This window comes from Hirundo rustica, chromosome 1, assembly GCF_015227805.2.
Source record: "Hirundo rustica isolate bHirRus1 chromosome 1, bHirRus1.pri.v3, whole genome shotgun sequence".
NCBI lineage: Eukaryota > Metazoa > Chordata > Aves > Passeriformes > Hirundinidae > Hirundo > Hirundo rustica.
In genome coordinates, this window is record NC_053450.1 from 21,874,517 (window position 1) to 21,889,910 (window position 15,394).

A 15,394-nucleotide genomic window follows, 5' to 3' on the forward strand; every position below is an offset into this window, starting at 1 on the left:
TAACAGAAGTTGCCTTTTTATGGCGTTTTTTTCCCCTCGTGCAGAAGCAACTTGGAATTTGTCAGTTAAAATTGGCAAGCAGCTTGTTAATTATGCAAACATTAGTATAATTACGAAACCATTTCCTCATGTAGGTAACATAGAATTTGTTCCAAAATCCATAATTAGGTAAGGAAAGAATTGTGGAATATCAGGTAAAAAAGCATTTTTATATGTATTTCAAGGTTATTAAACACATTAAAGAAATGTAATTATCTGCAGAATTAATTACGTTTTTTGCAAAATCTCTCAAAGACTTAACCCAAAGAACAAATGTACTAACTAGTATATATAAATATACTAAAATATATTAACTAGTAAGGAAAAATATCCTAAAAAAAATTGTAGGGAACAGAAGATTTCAGATTAAACTTGGTAATTATGCTTAGTTCATTGTGCCCATTCCAGATCCTAAAGATTGAAGAATATTTCGTGGTGCATATAAAATCATTTAGCAAGCAGTCTTCTTGATATATATTCAAGTTTTTTTCTAGTAAGACAATAAAATAATTTTTGAATAAAAAGTACTCTCCAAAAGAGAAAGCAAGAAGAAACATATGAAGGGACACACAGCACGTGGTAAAGCAGACTGAATCTGAAAGTAGGTTCCACATTCCAGGTATACTTTCTTATCAAACTTTAATTGGCCTTCTGTCCCTGAGGTATGCCCAGACTTTTCCTAATTTGTGATCCAGGAAGGCCTCAGGCTCAAAGAATACTCACTGAAACTAATTTGTGTGCCTTCCATTGCAACACCCCATCGGTCCTCAGTCTGAAAGATCAACTACCAGTTTATCTTGTGAACAGATCCTCAGTCCTGTTTTTGTCCAGGTTAAGCCTCCTTTAAAGCTGAAACCCCCCTTTGACCTAAGGCATGGTATCTGACGCATTTCATGAATTTGTCCAAAGAAACAAGGATATCTGTAGGCATTTCTGCCTCCTCATAGTTCCTATAAATTTGTGCAAAATAGAGGCCATTGCATTCAACTAATTTAAGATAAAAAAAAAAATTCGTTTTCTCCATCCTCTGCCAATTCCAAACCAAAGATTATTAAACTGGTAGCAGCCAATATTAGAGTTAAAGCAAATCAAACTGAGATCACAATTTGACCGTCTTTAAGCCCTCGTAAAACTGGTTGTTTCTTGCTGTTTTCATTTTCCAGCAATTCTTTTAAAAATCAAAATAAAAGGTGTGATGCCCAATACATTTCTCTCACTTCACAATGGAAGACTAAGAAGTTTTAAAACGAAATCATTTTCATAACAGAGTTCACTTTTAGATCCATTATCCTGGACAACTTCTTTCCATTGAAACTAAAACTGTTCATGTTACTTACATGCAGAACTTACATTTTAGTTTAGTATCCTATCTGAAAAAAAGCAATCAAGTTTAGTGTGATCATGTTCACTATTCGTTTCTGCTTGCTCCTAGTCCCTCACCAAGTAACTTCTGGAGTTACTGAATTTCAGCAAGATGCAACAGCATTATCCAAGACCCTTATTTTCTACAACCTTCATGAAAACATGAGTGTATTTTCCCTGTTTAACTGACAGTCATCATATGCATGACAGTCAGCAAAGCATTGCTCAAACAAACCAATGAATTGCTTTTCACCTAGCCAGCAGTTAAGGACCATGATGGGAAGCCAGGAAAGCGTAATGCCTTGGCCTTAAAGAAACCCACAAACACTTAATACATGGTCATAAATTGAAAATTAAAAATCATATTAAAAATCATATTTTAATGCATATGAAGAAGTAACTGGCAGCAGTAATAAGCTGTTTGGTTGTTTGTTTTTTTTTTCCTTTTACAGGGTTAGGGTAAACACTTCATCCATTGTTTTCAACTATGTGAACAGAAAATAGAAAGGAAAGTATGGGAAAACATAGCATTCTCATGCCCTTCCTTTTCTATGTTGCTTTGGTGTCAAAAAGCAACCTGCTTTCAACTTCAACACCTGGTAACTCCCAGCACTCCACAGGAGAAGTTGCCATAACAAATTCCACTTGGGTTTCACAGCTCTGGACTGATGGATACTCTAATAATCTATTTATTAATTACTGAAATCCTATACAGAGAACACAGTAAGAAACTTAGAATGTCTAACTAGACTTTCATCACAAAGACAAAAATCACCTAAATTTAAGGTGACTGCCCTTGCCAAGTTACAAACCTTTTTCAAAGCACAGAAAGTTTAGAGACTTTTAGTGAACTATATCTAATGAATTGGTTTAAAATAGGAGGCCATTTTCTTCAGTCCCCGAAAATTTTTGGAAATTATGAACCATCTGTCATAAACGTGTCAAATTGGCAAGCTGCTCTACAAAGAAGAAAGAAGGCTTGTTTCCTTCATATGCCTCTATCTGTAATTTCCATCCCTGTAATTTTAGTTCATCCCAAATAGTCTCCCTTATTTCTTTCATTGTGATAGCATTATAAAATCAAAGTCTCAACAGTTGTTCAAATAACTAAAATACTCCTTAAACACCTATTTCAGCAAACAAATGCTTAAGCAAGCGAACACTAGAGCTTCCTTCCCTCCACTCAATGTTTATGAACTTTTTTCAAGTAGTGTTTTAAGGGATTGATTGAGCATGAAGACATTCAAACTCCTAAATATGAAAAGTTCCATGCCTCCATGTACTAACTGAAATTTTGTACGGAGTTAAACAGACCACAACATTTTAATTAAGATACTGAGCATGAATTTGAACAGGCACTAGGAAAACCAGTCATTGCCAACCACAATTATGCAAATTCAACATCCTGCAAATGAAGTATAAGAAAGGCTTATTTCCAAGGTGCAAGACAAGAGAGCAGAACTTGTGCTGTACTCATTCTTCTGGAATCTCACTCGCAAAAGCACAACTTGGATTTACTTGACTTTGTTGCTCAGCGGAGTCAGATTAGGGCACTGCTTTTTTTTTTTAGTACAAATCAAATTTTCTTCAGTTAATTTATTATTTTCACCAGGAACATGGGAATAAAAGACTTTATGGAGAAAGAGATACATACACCAGTCACCATCAAATGTAACTTATGGCTCCTTCTAGATAAATTTTCTAGATGTCTGTGGTTTTTTTCTGGAAACATCTTGCCCATTGTAGAATGATTTGCATTAAAATCCAGTGTTCCCTTCCCAATACGTGTACACCCAGTGATCAAGAATAGCCTGTTTCACTTGATTCAGGCACATAGAATACATCACATCACCAAAGATTTAAAATCTGTTCTCTCCATACAGTAGAACCCAAAAATAGGCAGAAAAGTATTTTCTAACTTAAAATCTACTACATCTTGGCAATTTACACCTTGCACACACTAACTCACTTTAATTAAAACTCCAAGCTGGAAGACCATTGTGTTCCAGGTACATGCACAGAAATATTGTGCTGTCAAGAAAAGTTTTCCCACACTTTGAAACAGGTATTCACATCCTTCCTCCAACTTTCCAGATGTAGCCTTGGTCTGTTCCATGTACATAAACCAACCATACAGTTTACACCAAGTTCCTGCACTCAGCATCATTCCATGAGCAAGCAGCTATTTGGAAACAAATAGCTAAAGGCAGGTCACAAGTATGTCTTTACAGATCAGCTCAGGATTTCTTCTAACAAGCCTAGAAATCCAAGCACTCATTTAATTTAAGGCCTGTTTAAAACACTACCTAATTAGTGATTTTCCCAGTGAACATCTTTTACCAATCTATTTGCTGTAAGGTGAATTTGCAATGATTACTGGCAAACCAAGAAACAAAATCTAAACTGATCAATAACATGCACAGAAAACCAGAAAATCAGTATGTTACTGATTCAGAAGACAACAGTCAGGACTGTGTGCCGCCAAATCCCTGAAATACAATAATTCTTTAGAAAGATCATAAAAGAACTGCAAAATATGAAATAGGAAATGAGTAAGGCATGACAAACTTTTAGAAGCAACTCCACATGAATTGTCCCCACATTTAGTCTGTGGCCTCAGATGTAAAAATTTCAATATTTAAAGCATTAAGTACCAATAAACTATGGTTTGGCAACATGATATAGTAAAAGACTGTCACACACTTGTCAAAAATTATTTCAAACAGTAAAAAGATCAATTCATGAATAAAAGTAAGGCACTATTAACTAAATGAAAAACATTGGAGCATAAGTCTTACTGGAATCATGACAAAAAATGTCAAATTATTTTCACACAAACATATATTTAGGTTTTACATGACTAAAACAGAAAATCTAGTAAACAAATTGAAGCATAAGAGAAACCTCATTTCTTTCCTGAGAGATACTCATCTGTGTTCAGTCTCTGCTTAGGCAGTGCTCAGTGAGAACTTCTGGAAGAGAGATGGCGCTTCTGAGGAACTCCAAGATAAAACCAAACTTAATTCCTTCCTCCTTTCAGAAAAACATAACAGAAGCCACAAAGACCAGCTCTAACTGGCACCAGCCTACTTCTCACGTTCAAAGCATTGGGAGAGCATAAAGCTTTCACATTCTTACTTGCAGTAAAACAGCAGCAACATAGGAACTTCAACATCTCTTTCAATTATTCTGCTTCCTCATCCACATCACCTGAAAACACCGGGGTATTGTGTTTGAGGTTCCCTCTGCCACCGCCCACACTCCCACCCTTCCTTCTTTTAACTGGAAAAACAGAGAAAAAGAGAGGCTTTCCTAAAATATAGGAGCTGGAGTATAAGTATTTTCTGTGGCCTTCCACAGTAAAATCAAATCTGTGCAATGAAGCACCTCAAGCATCTTCACTTGTAGTCTACAGATCATATTTTGCAACCCTATAGTACACACTCAGGGTACTACTTCTTCAAAACAGTAATTCAGACAGCTTATTTTAAGGAACTGTCAAGGTAAAATTGTTTAGGTGTTTTGTCCAACTCAACTTTATTTAACATCACAGTTTCTATTCTGATTATCACAGTTAATTTTCATGTAACTGTGCAACCAGTTTTTAGTCTGTAGATCACTATTGTAAGAAATTATTTCATCCCCACCAGCTCCCAAGATTCAACAGGGCACTCACAACAGGATTATGGTAGACTTGTCCTGCCTTTAACACATTGTGAACTGGACAGATTTTCTACTGACTTGAGCTTCTGTGCCAGAGCTCCACACATAAGCAACCCCTGTTCTAAAACATAGCTCTGATTTTATTCTCTCTTCAACCATGGTACTAAAAGAAAAAGTAAACACGTGAAGGGGTGAAATTTAGTGACAGACTGAAATACTCCCTAAAGAAGGTCAAGCTTATAATCGGCTTTGTTCTTGGGCAACAAAGAAAGTATTTTTTCATGTAAGTATGCATCATTCTCCTCATCAGAACGTAAACTGCAAGAGGCACATGTTAAAATCTCTCTAATCACTTCAATCCTTAAACTGCCTGTAAACTAACTAAGGTTTCTCCATTGCCTAAATACTAAACAAGATGCAGGATCATCATTTTAAACAGAGATTTACATATTGCAAAATATTTCCCAGCTTGTTAAAAAATAGCAGCATTTCATCTATAGGGAGAGTCATTTAAAAAAGACAAAATCCTATTGCTACATTTCTGTTTCAAGATTCCCCACACTATGGCCTTCATACAGGTCCCCATTTGCCCTAACCCAAAAGCCTCTCGATTTTTCTAAAATCCTGCTTCAAATGGAGAGGTAAATAAGAAACCTGTGGTTCAAAAACTGAAAACCAATATTGAAGAAAACATAGAACATTTGCAATAATACGCTTAAGGCATTCTAGGTAAGAAGAAACTCTAAATATTCCTCATAGATGATCTGCTTTAAGTGATTATCCAGTAAGGTAAAATGTGATTTTAATTTTGAATGCTCATACGAGAACTTAACAGCCACCACTGAAATGCACAGAATCACTGATTTTTTTGCACTGGAGAAGGCCTTTAACATCATCAAGTCCAACTGCAAACTCAACACTGCCAAGTTCACCAAAAGAAGTTATCGGATGACCAAACACCCTCCTCCAGGTGCTTTTTACAGTGCAGCTGGAGGTGATGTTAGTGAAGATACGGGTGAAAATTTTAACCATGCCTCCTTTCTAGTAATAGAAACATTCCCTTATGGACCTACCATGACTTTCAGTGCACTGTTTCCACCTGCCATGGTACCTAGCACTGACTGGAGCACAGCTGGACAACAATTTGCAAGTGTTGCACACTGACTGCTAAGCGTCACTTGTGATTAGTAATATTTATTCAATTTACTACTATGTAGTATTTGCTAGGATTTTTCAGGATAGAAAACATGCGGGGGAAGATGTGAATCCCATTAGTAGCAATCGCTCTGTGAGAGAAATCTGTCATGAAAACGTCACTGGAGTTGGCAGAGGCTCAAAGCTGGGCCTGAGTGCTGTGAGAGCAGGGGAACAAGGTGGGAACAGCTCCACCTCAGCAGCTGTAGGGAAAAACCAGGGCAGCTCAGACAACAAGTTGTAGACCTGCAAGCCAAGGTGGGGCTAGGGAGTGGCAAGCAGCTGTCCTCTGGCATGTCACATGTCAGAGGAGGCCAGGCATGGGCAATGCAGACAATACAAACCCCTCTGCCATGAGCAACCTTGACCTCATCCCACACCACCAGACTTCTCCTGCTGCCTGCTGGACTGCAGATCTTTTTGATCTAAACAGCCAACACTTAGAAAAAGAATACCATTTTCTACCTTTAAACATAGATAGTATTGAACAGCTCTGGAACTTTACCGTGAAAAGTATAGTTTTGGGCAATTTATTATTATTAACCTCATTATTGCTAACATTCCAGCTATTTAGGCATCGCCAATTATAAGCACGCCTAACTGAAGCCATTATTTTAGATTTGGCAATATGACACTGGTCAGGACACAGGATTAAAGTAGCTTTAGTGCTACTCTTCCCACTGCTGTAAACAGATGTTCAAAAAGAAAAGGACTGAATTTCCTTTCTGCTCAATTCAACAGCTGCATTTCAGATATTCTGTATCATTTGAGACAAATGGTAGAAGCCAAAGTTGATGCATTAAAATAACTTTTTTCTTCCAAGAAAATGCAAAAAAACCTATCAAAATCTGAATTGTAACTCTAGAAAAGCATATCCTATCAATCCTCATACCTACGTGTTGTCAGTAGACAAATGCTAAAAGTGACATGGATACAAATGCTTCCAGGATACAGATAAATATGAACTTGAGAAACCTGCACAGTAAAGTATTTGAGGCAAGATCCTGAAAAAGATGAAGACAGACAGATGGAGGAAAGAGCTCACAATTCCCATCCTCAGTAAGACGCCCTTTGGTTGGAAGTCATGCACTTGCAATTGGTTGCTTCCATCTCAGTTGTACAACCCTTCTATCCATTTCCAACACAGTAGTTTTGCTGTATCTCAGGATAGTAATAGCTCATGCCAAATGTCAACATGTAAAACATAGGAAAACACTTTCACTCATTAATAAACAGGATCTCAAAAAAATCTGAAATACATTTTCTATCTAGTCTATTTCAAGTCCAATCCGGTACTAGCTCAAAGGGCTTATCTTAAAACACATAAAGCAAAAAGTGCAATTTATCTCAGACTCTGGATTAAAGTCTACGTTTTACAACTCTTCTTTTAGTAAAAAGCTGGGTAGCAACTAAAGAGAAGCTTTCCAGTACAGCAAACTGTAGGATGAAAGAACAAATCAGAGCAAATCAGAGCAAATGAGAACAAATCTCAGACAAATCAGAGCTTATCTCAGACCTGATCACCTTCTGTTGCACCTGTGGAGCTCCTTTCTCTAAGGCACATCCTCTCAAATAAACTATTTGGCAACTATCAAAATAATAAACATTTCCTATGAGTTTGTATTGCCTTTAAAAAGCCTCCTTCATCAGAACAGATCCAAACCTTATAGTGCTATGTAACGTACCTGCTGTGCTAAAGACAAGAAGTGCCAGGTATCACCTGGACCTACACATGATTGAGCTTCCCTGTAACACACATGACACCTGGTCACCAGCTTGCTGTCAAACACAATATCCAATGGCTGAAATCTCTCACAGGGTCAGTTGGGAGTAGTTTATTGAATATAGGACACCACAGTGATGGACCAGTAAAAAGGTAAACAAGATGAGGATTCTAGAGGATGGACATAGTAATTTTTAAGCAGTAAAGAAATTTCAAATGTTCATAAAAATTTAACAAAAAAGGTCAGATGCATTCAGTAATGGTATCATCAGAAATAAAGAACATCTAAAGTACAATCATTAATATATAATTTCCTGAGCTGCTAGGCATGGGGGAGGAAGCAAAAGAGAATGTTAACATCCCTCAGTTGGGAAGTGGAAGAAGCCCAGAGTCACACAATTAAAAGATGGACTACAGAGATTGCTGCTACAATCACTGACTGTAAAGGAGTTGGGAATGGCAGGAAAACAGTAATTCAGACAGGGTAGGGAAGTAAAATATGATAGAAATTAAACTGAAAGATTAAAATACAGTATATCAGTATTATTATGAACAGTCTTCCCATGATTCTCTTTCCCAGACAGTATATGCTGCTTTAAATAAAAGGTCTGAGTTTACCCCTTTACCAGTGATTTTCTATGCACATAGATGACAAAATTTCACTTTCATTAAAGTTAAGAGTTTTTTCTAACTCGAGTATCATTCTTATTCACAATTTTCTATATCACACTGCATTTCTTTATATCACTGTACTCCTTCCAAAGATTTAATATAGACTATTTAGGATATCCACTTAAAAACACAATGCTCTAATTTTAACAAACATGTTTGTATTTTCTTTTAAATGGCCTATGCAACTCCTGAGGACTTAAAGAAAACAGTACATTTAGTGTCTGGAATGACAGTTTCTTACGCTAGGATGATATTAACCTTTAATCCTTGAAATCATTAAAGAAATGTTTGCAGAAATATTTTTAACCTCTTTATCTGGTCAAAGTACTGGAAGTTAAGTCGTGTCTGTACAAACCAATCATTTCACCAGCAGTTTTATATTTCTTTAAAGCCTCATATAAAAAGCACCTGCTTAAAGTGAGTAATGGAGTTTTATATTCATTGCACTTAGGAACAGCGTATGTAACCTATTCCGTTTTCCTCCCTTGTGGAATATATTTCAGCTTATATTGCACAGCACATTACGGATGTGTATAAAGGCTCTCTGATCAGCAATTTGGACTGCAGACAGCAACCTGCATGAATACATTTTTTTCCGCCTTCCTTAAATACAGTATCCACTTGATTCACCAACACAAATTAAAACCATCCTTTAAAGATGATGATCTCACCTTTACAGTGAATACATCAAGCCCTTGCATGGAGCACCATAGCAATGTCAGGCTGCAATCTGCAGCATACACCCTGCACGATCAACAAGCAATACATACACTGTCAGCATGACAAAGAAAGAACATATTATATAATCTTTCCTGGATGAAAAAATAGAAAATCTCAATTACTGTGATTAATTTTTTGAAATGCTAAAAACCTTGTGGTCTATTAAGGCACAAAAAATAGAAGAAAATCCAAATGCAAAGAGTCCCATAACACAGCACATACTAAAGACACAACTTTATGTTTGAATTTGCATTTTGTCCAAAAACATAAAAAATGGTATTTCCATGCTATAGATTATAGCACATGCTTGTGATATCCTCATAGCTGAGAAATTTAAAGAATTTTTCAATTCAGCCTCAGCATCAGGTTTCTCTGCATTATTTAGTACTCCATTTCAATAATACTATGAACCTGAAATAGCCATACAACAGTAGTCTTCAACAACGACAATACTTAACACTGGATTTAAGTAGGTAATATAGGCATGATTGCAAAAAAAAGAACATATTTTAATTTTTTCATTAAGAAAACAACAGTGGCTTTTGATGGGACAAAAGTTTTGTAAACACTTTTGCATGATTATCCCCTGTAGTCATGAATTCATCATAATACATATCACTATACTGAACACAAAGTACATTGATTTCCACGTATTTCAAAGCAGAATGATTTACACCTATGCACAGAATCATAATATCATAAAAGCAGACGCTACTTTAGAGTAGACAGTTACTTTTTGCATCTTCTTCCATACACAATCTCTCTCTGCTGGTAAGTTTTAAGTAACACGGAAAATAAATTTGCCAGAACTTAAACTAGGCATAGAATTACCCATCAATGTTATTGCACGTAAGTACTTACTGAACTAAACAGGAAGAAGGGCTACATTACATTAGCTTGATTAGTACCTCATGGAAGGCTGCACAAGTTTTGAGGTCAAGGCAAGTTTACTGAACCCCTGAGAAGTGGAAGGAATAGATATTCTATGGTCACACATCTGAGGTAATATCTGCAATTGGGCAATTGCATATTTTCTAATTTATTGTAATTAGTTTACCACTACAGTACACTTGTTTGCTACAAATTTCTCACTCCAATATGCTTGGTACAGTAAATCTTGACAAATCTACCCAATATTAAAATATCTGAGATAGAGAGGACTTCAAAGTTAAAATTAAATCCTGATAAATCTTCACATTATCTTTGAGTGATAACCAAAGGAGATTCTGAAAAGACAAATTTTTAAGACAGAGAAACAATACTACCAACTTACTGTTTTTACAAGGCTGTTTCTTTACCCAATTAGACTTCCTTAGCATAACTAAAAATCTGTATTAAATGTCCTCATAGGTATTATAACTCGGGTTAGTTTATAAAAAGGAGTGCTATATGAATACCAGTTGTATGCTTTTCAACAGAAGGATGTAAACTTATTTAGCGATCTGTTTTTCTCTTTCATCTTATCTCTAGTTTCTGTGTAGATTTATAATGCTCATTGTTTCCAATTTTAACAAATCACCTAATGGCAGAAAGGAAAATATGTTAACCTTGGAATTATTTGCAGTTGTAGAAATCCCTTTTGTCTGGCTCATGCAAGGCCTGCAATCTGTTTTAAACACAGATTGTCTGTCTTTTGTCTGACAGCCACCAAGCTGCACAAATTACTTTCTGCCTGTTCACCTGTTTGCAGCTGTGTCTGTAAGCTAAGGATTCTGTAGTTTGACTTGAGCAACCACTCCAGGATTGATGACATGTGCTGCTGATAAACTGAGCAATTTGAAGAAATTACTGGCTAAACTTATTGAAAGACATCTGTGCATGGGCTGAGAACTAGAAGCCTTCAGTTGTGTGTTTGCAACCTGCAGTGGCGGCAATCTGTTTGAAGTGATATCCTTCTATAACAGAGCTGGTCCTGCCACAAAATAACTGAACCATCTTTGCAACATATTTCTTCACCCAACAAGAGAATTCTGCTCTTTTGGTCTTGAATATGCATCCTAAATAGAGCATATAACAACAATTAAGACTTCCTATACTCATCTAGCAGAAGTAACTTCTTTTGAAGTGTTTCCATTTTTCACTGAGATCTGGCATTCTGCGCTGTTTCCCAGCCCTCTCTGCTCACTAGTTCTCAGCAGTTAATGCTAGTTTAAGCATCTCACAGGCACCCTTATTACGCTAGCCAGGAGGACATGCCTTGGCAGTATTATGGGGGTACAGCTCAACTCTTCAGCTAAGTAATAGTAATGCCTGAGGTTTCTGCTCTAAAATTCAGTCATCAAAAAGCTCTGCTTCTAAACCACGTGAAGCTGGATAATGTTTGAGCTTCTAGGGGATACTTGCAGATGTTCATTTTAAGCACAAGAAGCCCAAGACCGTGCTCTTGGGGTGAGCATGTGCATGCATATGTGCATATGTATGAAATTCTCTTGCTTTAAAAAAACCCCACCAGCCTGGTGAACTGTGTGTGATGGCTAGCCAGTTCTAAGCTGTTCACTACATTTAGCAAAATAAATTCCTAAGTCCTTTGGGACACATTCTATAGTGATATAATTTAACGTTGTTCCCTTTTCCTTCATTCTTACACACATAGCATAAATGCGTTTCAAGTATACATTGTGACAGAGTAAGGCAAAGCAGAATCCTGCACATCTTCAAATGTTTTAGAAGCCCAGAATAAACAACAAATTAAAAATGTTACTAAAATTGCTTCACACAGTAATGCGGAAAAAACTAATTGAAGGAAAAGTGTGTTAAGCCTAAAAAAGTAGCTAAGTGCTTAGAGAACTTCCAGTGAGTAGTCAAAAGCACAAAAATTGTCCACTTTCACATCTGCACATTAACCCTCTCTCCCGCCCTAAGCCTTCATTGTAGGCATTTAAAAAGGATTAAGCATGCACTACTAAAGTACCCAAAACAAACTATTAATTTCACCTTGTTGTCTTTACAACCACTTCATACCAAAAGCCAAGCTACTGACTGAAATCATCAAAATATCAGAACTCGTATCTGTGCTATTTGTTAGCTTTAGCAAATGAAATTAGTGCTTCCATTTTAATTTATTTAGTATTTGGAAACAAGTATTACCTTTAAAAGTATCTTCACAAACAAAGTTTACTAACAATGATAACAATTTTCAAAATACATATTACATTTGATGAAAAATTATCACTGTGCTCAACAACATTTGAAAATAGGAAAGCAAAGCAAAGCTTGCAAGTTAGGTGGCTATATAAACTGAGCTTTCACATTTCAGAACCCATAAACTGGATTCACCACAGAGCTGAAGTGACTTCCTGGAAAAAAGAATATATAGCATAGTGTATGTGCATACAATAAATCAAGTCCTGATTATGTGCAGCTAAAAACTATACATCAGCAACAATAAAACCTTTAAAACACCATGCTACAGCAGATATCTAAGTAAATACAGCATATTTTTATCTTTAGCATCTATGAGTATTGTGCGTTCAAGCATTTTTAATGTCAGCTTTTATTTTAAAAGAGCTAAGTCGTGAGAACATTCTTATGTACCACTTCATAACTCTGACACCAAGTATGTATAAAAAGATTAGCCTTTATTTGGTATAAAATCAGTTGGCAGTTTTACATCTGTGCAATGCAACATAAATACCCCAGCTGGCATCTCAAGCTCACACACATATGGACTTCAAAACAGAAACTTCCTTATTTGCAGCACTGCCAGGGTAATTTTGTATACTCCGCATACTACAGCTATTTGTCAGGCCCCTGCAGGTGTGCACTGCACATAAACACACAGCTGTAGTCTAGCAAGCCAAGTGTTCCATCAAACACATAAAGGGAGACCTCAGCAGCTGGATTAGTCATCCCTGCAACAGGTCCAGAGAGAACAATATGGGTTAGTATTTTTGGAAAAGCATGGATGGTAAATTTATGATTATGCTGGCCTTACCAAATAACTGCTGGATTGTGTCATTTTAATGCAATGTCTACTTATTAAAGTTTTTGTTAGAATGGCTGGAACAGACCGAATATTTTTTAGTTTTTAATATAAACAATAAGGTAGTTTATGTATAAAATAGTTTATTAAGTGCAAAATGTTAAAAGGTTTTCATGCTAGTGGTTGGTTTTTGACAGATGTTACAATTATTTGCATTGGCTTTAACAGACAAATCGCTGGAATCAATTATAGTTAGTATATCAAAGTTTCTTACCAGTTATATATTATGCTATGTCACATTTACTATAGCCATATAGGATTTTTCTATTTCTTTTTTGCTGTAACTGCTTAGATCACAGGTGAATCCTAAAAACACTTGACAAAGAGAAGTGTAGAATGAACACTACTGTGATTAACTTGCTTATTTAAACTGATTTTAACAAATTTTAAAACTCAACTAATATTACTTTCTCTGAGTACTGTTTAGAAGGCATTAGCATCCAGAGAATTTCATGGTAGTCATACAGATGTTAAAAATATTTTAATCAACCAGAAAAAGCAGTAAACTTAATTTTATGCAAGTTTCCTTTAAGAAACTTCGTATGTCAAAATCCAGACTAAAAAGAATCAGTAAGAAAATGGATAAAAATTTTTAAACCATTTGCCACCTATTTATTAAGAACGGTCACTGTATGGTATGTATTTCAGCATTTAAAAATTGCCTCAGAAGAGATGAGAAACTATAAATGCTATCAGGACTAATCCTAGATTAATTTCATCCATTAAACTTTGAGTTCAAATATGCAGGCACCTGTGCATGCTTCTCTTTGGTGTTTGTTTTGAAATGCAAAAATTTACCAGACCTTGCATATTGCTCTCTTTTCTGAAGGTGACATGTTTGCACACTCATAACAGCTCTTTCAAATGTCATGTGCCGAGGGGGAGACGTCAATTCGACACCTTGGTACAGTAGACATTGACCGGCATTAAGAACATAACCGCATTTTTCCTTGCATAGACCAAGACTTTGGCAGCACCTGGGAATGCTATGAGCAGGAATCCATTCCCAACTGCCCCTGCTTCATTAAGTTAATTGCATCATTTCAAGAAAGAAGAGAAGGGGCTTCCTAAAGGTCACTTTCCTAAACATGACCTAATGACATTTCAAGACCATGTATTGTATCATCCACCAGAAATATCACTACCGGGGGCTCAGAAATGTACATGAAGGTTATGTTAATATTATGGTAACATAAGATCTAATCATTATAATTACTGATACGTAACTAATAACAACATAGTCGTTTCCTCATGTGTATAAAGGGAGCTGGTTTTTTTAAGCCAAACAGGTTGTAGTAAATGCTGAAAAGGCAACAGACTCAGATGAACAGTACTCAGCCATATTCAGTATAAAAGCTACTAAAACATGTCATAAAATCAAAAATAAATGCTTCAAAACAAGAAGTGGTTCTTTATAATACAGGGATATGAATCAACACATACAAGTAACCAGGGCAACCACCAAACCACAGCCAAAATGCAAAGAGTAGATTCATTTCATTCCCTCACTACCAATGCTGGGTGGCAGAGACGCCCAGACACACAGGCTCTGTTAGGCTCAGCTCAGCAGACAGCAGGAGGGGCCACTTCCAGCCCCAGTATACCAAAGAGCTTCATGCATGTGTAGTTTATCACAAGGCTGAGCTTCTATGATCTGACCTTTTGTTCTCACTGTTCCAGCAGGAGGCTTGGGCACGTCTGTTAGAGTGTGTTATCTCTACACGGGAATTCTACTTCTCAAAGCAGGCAGAGGATGAACAGCACTAGGCATAAGAAATGGAGTTTTCCCACCCTGGTATTCTTAGCATTCCCAGCAGCAAAGTCACTTGAGCAAATTTACTATCCTCCTCGCCATTCTTCCACTTTTGACCCTTTTCTTCCAACAGAGGGCAAATGTAAAAGGAGAAGCTAATTAATTATTCCTTTACATTGAAACCACAATCTTTCCAAATCAAAACAGAAAATTCATAACTTCAGGGATACATATTTTGCACCCAACTTGGATTTACAGCCTACAAAATACACGTACAAAGCTTTAA

At 36.4% G+C, this 15,394-nt stretch overlaps 1 protein-coding gene across 8 annotated transcripts in view; it reads right to left on the reverse strand.

Annotated features, from left to right (window-relative positions):
- VPS13B (vacuolar protein sorting 13 homolog B) overlaps positions 1 to 15,394 on the reverse strand; it is a 428,881-nt gene that overhangs the window by 293,496 nt on the left and 119,991 nt on the right. The gene's annotated exons all lie outside the window — the stretch shown is intronic.